The following is a 9,683-nucleotide window of genomic DNA, read 5'->3' as shown; positions in this document are numbered from 1 at the left end:
GGAACAAACCCTCTTCGCACAACGCCTCCGAGGGGATAAACCCTCTTTGCACCGAATTCACCTTTGTTAACGGGCCGAATCGTAAACCCTCGATTACAATGAAGAATAAGAAATGAAAAACTCTCAAGGCCTCTTGATAGGCAGATTTTACAATGATGGAAGCTCAGAAACTCTCCAAAAGATTATGCAAAATAAAAGCCCTATAGAGATTCTCTTGTTGAATGTGAAATGCACAGACCAAAGCATAGAAGAGGATAAACCTTAGATTTAAAAGTGTAGGCTCAAATAGATGTTAAATGATCTTGCAAAAGGTTGTTTAGATGGTCAAGGATAGGGTATATATAGCCCAAGTATTAATATGACCGTTTGGGGGCAAAACTGTAATAAACTGGGTGAGAATTGTCAAGTTGCTCAGGCCCTAATGACTATTTTTTCAAACGGGGTCGGTCGACCGGGGTGTCACAATCGCCCGCCCTTTTCGGTGCTCACTTTTTTTATTTTGAAATTTTGAACCGCCTCGGTCGACCAAGGGTGTCGCGGTCGCCCGCTGTGAGCTTTCTGGACATTTCATTTTTGATACAGAATCCTATCCGTGGTCGCTCGGCCCTATGGCGGTCGACCGGCCCAATTATGCTAGATTGTTTCTGAATTTCAGAAACACATCCGCGGTCAACCTCGGTGCCTCGGTCGACCGGCCCTCTATGTTTGGGTAGGTGCTGGATTTCTAGGACACTTCTCGCGGTCGCTCAAGATACCCTGGTCGACCAGCCCTATTTAAATTTTGATTTTAAATAGTAAAGTCCTAGGGATTTGGGCCATGTTCTTTGGGCTTTTGTCCAAGGTTTTCAAACACATTTTTGGGTGTGTGGGTGGTTTCCAAAGATGTTAATTTTGTTATGGAATCATTTGACAACCATTTGAAAGTGCCAAACATTTGACAAGAGGACTCCGATACAATCTATGAAAATGTATAACCTTGAGGCTTCTTGGATTGTCTTGGCTCCTCCGCACTTTCTTGGACATCTTCAACTTGTGAGTGAACTCTTCAACTTGCTTTGAGTCTTGTGACTTCCTCCATTCTTTGAACATGTTGAGTGGTACATGAGTAGGTCACCAATGCTAGTTCAACTTCAAGCTTCTCTTAACACTTTGTTAGGCAAGCTTGTGGGATCTTTGATTTGAGCTCTTTGACTTGAATGTCTTCCAAGGATGATGTCTCCACTGTAAATTCAAGCTCACTAGTTCATTTGCATGTTGATCCGCAAGCCATGTGTTGGGTTGTATTGTGCTAGATGTGCTATCTTGGGTTTGACATTTGACTTTCCTATCTAAGGCACAATACTACAAAGCAACACATTAGTCCATAAAGACTTAATCAATTTGGGTTCGCTAGCATCAAAACAAGAAGGTAAAGATGAATGGTTGAACCCATGGGCTAACATTCTCCCCCTTTTTTATGATGGCAAACCAAATTGATTAGGAGGCAGGAGATATCAAAATAATTGGCAAATAAGCATCAAATGATATAAACAATGAAGCATTGCTCCCCCTCACTATATGCTCAAGTGTAATATAACAATATAAAGTAAGAGATGCATATAGAATATAGACTATCTAATCAATTCCAACATGCTTCCCCTTTTGGCAGCAGCAAAAATGAAGGTTTTAACAGTTAAAGTTTAAAATATAGTGCCATGATTACTCCCCTTATCTACTTATCATGAGTATGAGATATGTATTTGGATGCATTAAAAGTAAACTAAACATGCATACCCCAAAAAACTATTTGTGCAATTAATGCATCTAAGCAATACAAAACAATTATCAGTTGTGAGAAACAGAAAACTGGAACTTGAAAGGGTAAAAAAGCCACTCGCTTCGAAACCTACGCCAATGGATCCGGAACGCCGAAAAACCTTAAGAAACAATCATATCTTCTAAACATTTTCCCAAAAATGGCTTCAAAACGCTTGTGGTAGTGGAACCTAAATATGCCAAAAAGTTCAGATTTCATAGAAAATGAAAGGCTTTGTCTCTGAAAATCTTACACAAGGTAGAGAGGACCTAGAGGGTCTCGGAACCAGTCTCGGTTCTCCAAGAAACGATCGGGAGAAGGCCGAACCGGAACCTGGAAAAATTTTGGTCTCGGATAAATTCACCCGCTTCTGTTTCTCACCTCAAGGAGGATAATTCACCCCACTTCTATTCATGCGGGTGACGCATGTAATGAGGCCACTGGTTTTATTAAAAGAAAAGAAACTTTCTTTATAATTTACCCAAGAGGCTATATTCTTTAAAAACTACCATTTGATGGCGGTTTCAAAACAAGTTTCTAAACTACCAATCTATGCCAGTATCTTTCAATACCACCAAGTAAATGTGATGTTCATCTTTCCCACGATACAGATTCCAACACCAAAGACTTTTGGAAAAATTACATATTATGCCATCGAACTTCAAAACACTTGTTCTCCCTCTCTGTCCGTTGGATTGACTTGAAACTTTAGAGGATGATCCGTCGGTCAGAGAGGAACAAAATGGTACTGGCCACTCGCCGAAAAATTCCGCCGGCCGCCGGCCGAAATTACTTTTCCCGCGAGGTGCGAAAATTGATAATTTTCACCCAAAACTCAAATTTTCTCTAATTTCAAAGCGTACAACTTAGCTCTGATACCAAATGTTATTCTAAACATTAACTTAATGATACCTTTGGATTTTGGGCAATGAAAATCAAACAAAAACTTGATTTAAATGAAATGGGTTTGATGTACCTTTCACTATGGCTTGTGCTTGAACGTATATAATCCAACGATCCTCGTAGCTTTTCCGAGCACGGCAAAAGGCCCAGAAATGCCCATTTGATCTTCTCTTACCTTGCACACCAATAGGTCTATGGGAAACCTCTTAAAAGTGAACTTTCTCTCTCAATGAATTCTAGTGTTGTGGTGTGTGGCAAGAGGGACCAAGGGTCTCTTTTATAGGCAGAAGCTCTCATACAGCTTTCCTAAAGTGCCCAAATTCGTTTGGCAATTAAACCGTAATTAGAAAGTGCAATTAGAGTCATCTTTCTCTTCCCAAACGTTTCCAAATTCAAGGGATTTCCCTTTTAACATGAAAGGTTACTAAACATGCAAGGCCACACTCAAATTAGCAAGCCTAAACATAGCAATCCTTGTCTTTTAGGGATTCTATCAAGTTTAGAAACTCTTGACCCTTAGAAACTTTCCAACATGTTTAGGACCTTTGAAAATGATTTTTCATGAAATACAATTGGGTCTCAAGGATGGTTTTGAAAAAGGTATGAAAAACTCTTTGAAATGCAAAACCACATGAAAAAGATCTCCAATACAATCTAGAATTGTAAAAATACTTAGCACTTTGATTATATTGGCTTCAAATGTCTTCTTTGGGCTCTTGGGCTTGTAAGTGAACACTTGTGGTTGCTTTGGTACATGTGACTTCTCTTCTTAAATCATAGTCACTTTGAATGCTTGAGATAGTCACCAACAATTGTTCATCTTCAAGCTCCTCTTGCCATTGTGCAAGGCATGCTTGTGGGATCTTTAAGTTAAGCTCTTGACTTGAACACCTTCCATGGAAGATGTCTTCATTGTGTGCAAGCTCTCTTGGTTCATTTGTGCATGTTGATCCTCAAACCTTGTGTTGTGTGTATTGTGCTAATGTGCTAATGGCGATATGACATGTCAAGTTCCTCTCTAAAGCACAATACTCCAAAGCAACACATTGTCCATAAAGACTAATCAATTTAAGTTTGCTAGCATCAAAACAACAAGGTAAAGGTGATTAGTTGAACCCGTGGGAACCCTTGGGCTAACATGATGACACACGCGGAATGTGAATGACTCGCGGGATTAACGTTGATGCACGTAGAACGCAAAACGACATCGTCAATGCACGTTGAATGCAAACGACTCTCAGGGTCAACAAACCGTCCGATTTAATTAACCATTAGAACAACACAAACAGAACGCCAATGCGGGGGATAGTGAATTAAATAGAACGACTCACCTAGGAAGATGAATTCATTGCTTCCTTAATTTGGTTTCTACAGCTATGAAAAGTAATAGACAGTCCCACAAAGTAAATGTTAAAAGATAAATGCTAAAACATGTTTGATTTTGGTTCCAGGACCTCTTCTTTGGATACAAGTGTCTCCTTATATAGCTTTATTTGGGTAACTGCTCCCCATCACCTCACATTCATCACCTCACATTCTTAAGGAGAAAACTTCTGATAACTTCCTATTTTAGGCTCCATTACTTGCATGTCCTCCTTCCTTCCTTCTAGGTGGTTGTTACCCCTATAGAGAAAGATGGATTTCACAACACCGGAAATGCCTCTTCTCAAATAGTGAAACCGAAGTTTACACTAGCCCAAAATCAACAACCAAAGTAGAAGAAGAACAATGCCCAAAAGAGATGTGCTTCAATATATGATAGAAAGAACAACACCACAAGATAAAGAACAATAAAAAAGAAGAAAGCTTCAAGAGGAAAGCTTGCACACAAGAGAGCTTCAATAGCTTCAATGGAGGTCTAGGATGATAGTGGAGAATCTCTACCAAAAAGGAGTTAATAAGAATAGGCTTAGTCAATGGAAAGTAAAGAGAAAATAGCTTAGGAAAGTGGTAGTGGGTATGGGAAGGTGGTGTCATTAATGCTTAGGGAAGTGGTGGGTTTAGAGTTTCAAGTAAGGTTTGAATTTGAAATAGGTAAGTAGTGGGAAAAGATGTAGCAAACATGTGTGGCTCATACATGTGCAAGCTAGGCCAACAAAAGACCAAAATGCCCATGGACACAAAATACATATTTCTCCTCACTACATCTCTCAAAATAAAATTAAAATAAAAACTAACCAAAAAATACACTCTAAAATTAACACTCCCCCTTAAAGTGATTTTTTGGAAACTACTCTAAGCTTACCCCTAAGTAGCTCACATGGTCCTTTGGAAAGTGACTTGGTAAAGATGTCAGCAATGTTCTCTTTGCTCCTCACTTCCGCTACACCAATTGTACCATTTAACACCTTTTCATGAATGAAATGATGTTCAATCTCAATATGCTTTGTTCTTGGATGACAAACCAAATTTGTGGCAAGTTTGAGTGCACTTTGGTTGTCACCACGAATAGTCCTCGCCTTGTGGATAGGTAAATGAACATCTTCAATCAACCATCGCAACCAAACACATTCTTGAGATGCAAGAGCAGCGACCTTACATTCCGCTTCCTTTGTTGAAAGAGACACCGAGTCTGGTTTCTTACTACACCAAGAAACACCCGCCAATCCACACAAAAACACATAACCGGAAGTAGATCTCTGATCATCCAAGTCCCCTCCACTGTCGGCATCGGTAAATCCATTCAACACAAAATCAACCCCTCTCTTTTAAAGTAACCCAAAGTCAAGGGTAGAATTCACATCCTTCAAAATCCTCTTTGCCGCCTCCAAGTGTGGTTTCCGTGGCACTTGCATATAGCGACTAACAAGCCCAACAGAAAAAGAAATATCGGGTCTTCTGATAGTCAAGTAGATGAGACTACCCACAAGAGCACGATAAGGCCGCGGATCCAGAAGAACCTTGCCTTCTCCCGCCTTATCTTTACGTTGGGATCAAGAGGAGTAGAGGATCTTTTACTTTCACTCATCCCAAATCTTCCAACGAATTTCTCCACATAGCCTTTTTGAGAAACTAGCACGCCATCCTTCGAGGTCTCCACCTCAAAGCCAAGAAAGTGACTTAGCTCTCCCAAGTCCTTCATCTCAAAACGAATAGATAGCTCTTCCCTTAACATTGCAACCTCAACATCATTGTTGCCGGTAACTATCATGTCGTCGACATAAAGAAGCACAATAACAAGCAAGCCGTTGTCTTTCTTCACAAATAAACTAGAATCGGAGTTAGATGCAAAATAATCACAAAATTGCAAGTATTCGGCAATCTTACCATACCACCTTGGAGCTTGCTTCAACCCATAAAGAGCTTTCTTGAGCTTGTAAACATGAGTCGGATGATCACTTGAATTGTAACCCGGCGGTTGCTCCATGTAGATGTCTTCATCAATCTCACCATACAAAAATGCATTTTTCACATCAAGTTGAAACAATTCCCAACCATAACAAGCGGCCGATGAAATTACAACTCGAACGGAAGGCATCTTGGCAACAGGACTAAAGGTCTCCTCATAATCCTCTCCATACTTTTGAGAGAACCCTCTTGCCACCAACCTTGCTTTGAATCTATCCACACTCCCATCCGCTTTCTGCTTCAATTTGTACACTCATTTACATGTAACCGGATTCACATCCTTAGGCTTAGGAACAAGATCCCAAGTCTCATTTTTCACAAGTGCCTTCATCTCCTCATTCATAGCATCCATCCATTCTCTCACCCCTTTTTGCTTCATCAAAGCAAGAAGGCTCATTATCATCAAATGGACCGGAAAGAAAACAAGAATAAGTGCTCACCATGTTTTCATCCCGATACCGTGCCGGCTTGACAATCTTTCTTTTCGATCTTCTAGGATGTGATGCACTACACTCCTCTTCATTAGTTTCTTCATTCTGTTCATCTTCTTGAACATGACATGCAACATCACTCCCCCTATCACCTTGCTCCCCCATCAGCAAAGAAGAAGAAGACCCAAATTCCATTGGAGCATTTGGTGTCAAAGGCAAGTTCATTGTTGCTTGAGGCTCAACCTCAACATGGATGTGCTCACTTACACCCACACCATTAGTGGAACCACCATCAAGAGTTGGGCGATGAAGGCAACAGCCCAAGCCCATCCTTAGGGGACTTGCTCAGTCTAAGTAACACTCCCCTCTTTTGTTTAAAAGACTTGCCTAGTCTTTTAGATGTACATTCCTTAAACCTTAGGTCCCTCTCATTGCAAGGGCAATGAAAGAGCCATCTAGAGCCCCTTTAGGGAGACAAGCTATGTCTCAGCAGAGAGTCATACCCTTTAGGGAGATAAGCTATGTCTCAGCAAAGAGTCATACTCTTTAAGAGATAGACTTTGTCTCATTAATGAGTCGCATATAGGAGGTTTTCTTAGCCTCATCATTAGAAACTCCCTTCTTAGTTGAAGACCAACTTGGTCTGATAGTTGTCCTAACCCTTTTTATCATTGCAAGGGCAATGATTAGGTTACTTGGAGCCTACCTCGGTATTTAGGAGACTTGCCCAGTCTCACTAGCACCCTTCTTTATCTCTTCTTCTTTTAGGAGACTAACCTAGTCTCATTAGCACTCCCCTCTTAGGGTTGTGCACTAGGAGTCAGTCCTTTCGTATATGAGTCAGTCTCTAGCTAGAGAGTCTGTCCTTAGTTAGAGAGTCATTCTTTAGCATAGGAGTCAGTTCTTCAGTCTTTCAGGAGTCTATCCTATCATCATAGGGGTTAGGATTTTGTCCAACCTCTCATCAGATCATGTGATTTTATTCAATCCTGCAAGGTATAGGATGCTGTCCAACCCTTGTAGATATATGATTCCATCCAGCCCTCCCTGCAAAGCATAGGATTCTGTCCAATCTTTACGAGATATCAGGAGCCTTTCCTACCCGTATGATGATAGGATTCTGTCCTCTTACATCAAAAACATTGGAAACATCTGAAAAACCCAAAATCTAAAAATTCTTGAGTCATTAGGAGTAGTTAGGAGAGTCTGTTTCCGAACTACGTTGGCTTGATCCTCTTCCACGAGGTACGTAGTGCGGCTTGGAATCCACATCCCAAGTCCAGCCAAACCTTTAAAAATAAACATTTCAAACCTTTCAAAAATACAAAAATTCTTCAAAATCTTTTCAAAGAGATCTTCCCCTAGAGTTAGGAGTCTGTCCTAGATGTTTAGGGTGTCAAAGATCTTCTCCTAGAGTTAGGAGTCTGTCCTAGATGTTTAAGGTGTCTTAGAGTTAGGAGTATGTCCTGAATAAGTTGATGCTTTGTGTGTCTTGTCGTATGAGTGTCCCTAGAGTTAGGAGGCCTCGAGTCGTGGTCGGTTAGACACTTAGTCGAGCCGATGTCTAAACTAGAAAACACTTAGTTAGCCCATTGTTTTCTTTAGGACATACAACCTAGTTACACATAGGATGTAAGAACCACCTGCGTTAGCTTAAGGCTAACCAATTTGCATTAGTTAGGGCATATAGGGAGTCCTAAAAATTACAATTCACTTGAACTTAAGCAATCGTACAAAATGCTTTAAAAACTAGTTGGGTCTAGTTGATCGAGTCTAGAATAGCAGTTTTAGATGGTTAGGCATCGTAGTTTAGAATAGGTCACCGAACTACGTTGACTCTAATTCTTCTCGATGCCGGGATACGTAGAGCAGCCGAGATGGATGGCCATCCTGGTCCGAGTCAAGTATCACATTAGAGTCTAGGGTTTGTCATGTCGAGTCGTGTGTGGAGTCGAGTTGTGCTCTGTGTTTTGTTGTGTTTTCTTACTTTCCTGTACATACCTTATACCTTTAGCTGTAGCATGCATGTGTTTGCACACCAGAACTTAGACACCAATTAGGCATGACATTCATAACCTAGCTGTTCTTAGGTGACATTTCTTTCATTTCTTTCGCGTGTGCTTATTATTCATCTCCAAGACATGCATGATTAAATAGACGTCTTCTCGGAGATATTTTTTCCCATTTCACATGACTTTCGCCCAAAACTCTTCAAAATCAATAAATAAATGGCATAAGAGACCAGGTGCTTGCACTTGGGCGGATGAGGTGCTCTTCGAACCTTCTAAATTCGTAACACGAACCTTTTTGCATCTCTGGTTATCCATTGCAATAGAGCATAGTATGGGATCCAGGGTCCACTTCCTTGGATGGCGACTCTTCTTTGTTTAAGGTACGTCTCGAATCCGGGCTAGTATCCGAATCGAGAGGTATCTCACTTTACATCGCCACTCATGCTGTGAGAGGCATTTCTTTTTTAGAGTTTCTTAGTAGAGCTCTCCTTCACGTGGATGATCTAGAGACTTCTGGGGGCTCGTTCCCACCTCTCTCGGATCGGGGTCCACTTCCGTAATTGCCGCTTTGAGGGAGGATAGGAGTAATTCACGCTCGGCACCGATGGACGTTCAGGCCAGAATTCTGGCCCAGGAATCTGTGGAACTTCATAAGCCTCGGGTGCCCCATGGCGAGGTATACCCCTCTGAGGTAGCCATGAGTTCGGTCGGTATCCTTCAACCTTCGGACCTCGACCGAATGCGGGAGAGGTATCACATTCCGGATGATAGAGCGTCTATCTATTGGAAAGATATGACCCGTAAACCGATGCCCTACGAGGCTCAATAGAGCGTCTATCTACTTGAAAGGGTAGGGTCATAGACCGACGCCCTACAAGGCTCGGTAAAAAATCTACCTTCGCCAGTAAACGGTATGATCATAAACTGACGCCCTACGAGGTTCGGTAAAAGATCTGCCTTCGCCGGTGTAGACACCCCATTTTGACCGTGCCCTGCACCTCCATGTTTTGTGCTTAACCTAGCAATATTTAGGTGGCATCTCTTTCATTTATTTTTTGTGTGCTTATTATTTCTATTATGAGGAAATGCATGCTTAGATAGACGACTCTTGAGGATTGTTCCCCTTTCACATGATTTTTGCCCAAAACTCTTCGAGGTTAATGATAAATGGCATAAGAGACCAAGTGTTCGCAC

This window comes from Tasmannia lanceolata, unplaced genomic scaffold (assembly GCF_043159265.1).
Source record: "Tasmannia lanceolata isolate RefF3 unplaced genomic scaffold, GAP_Taslan_0.1 ptg000044l, whole genome shotgun sequence".
Taxonomy (NCBI): domain Eukaryota; kingdom Viridiplantae; phylum Streptophyta; class Magnoliopsida; order Canellales; family Winteraceae; genus Tasmannia; species Tasmannia lanceolata.
This window is presented reverse-complemented; position numbering follows the sequence as displayed.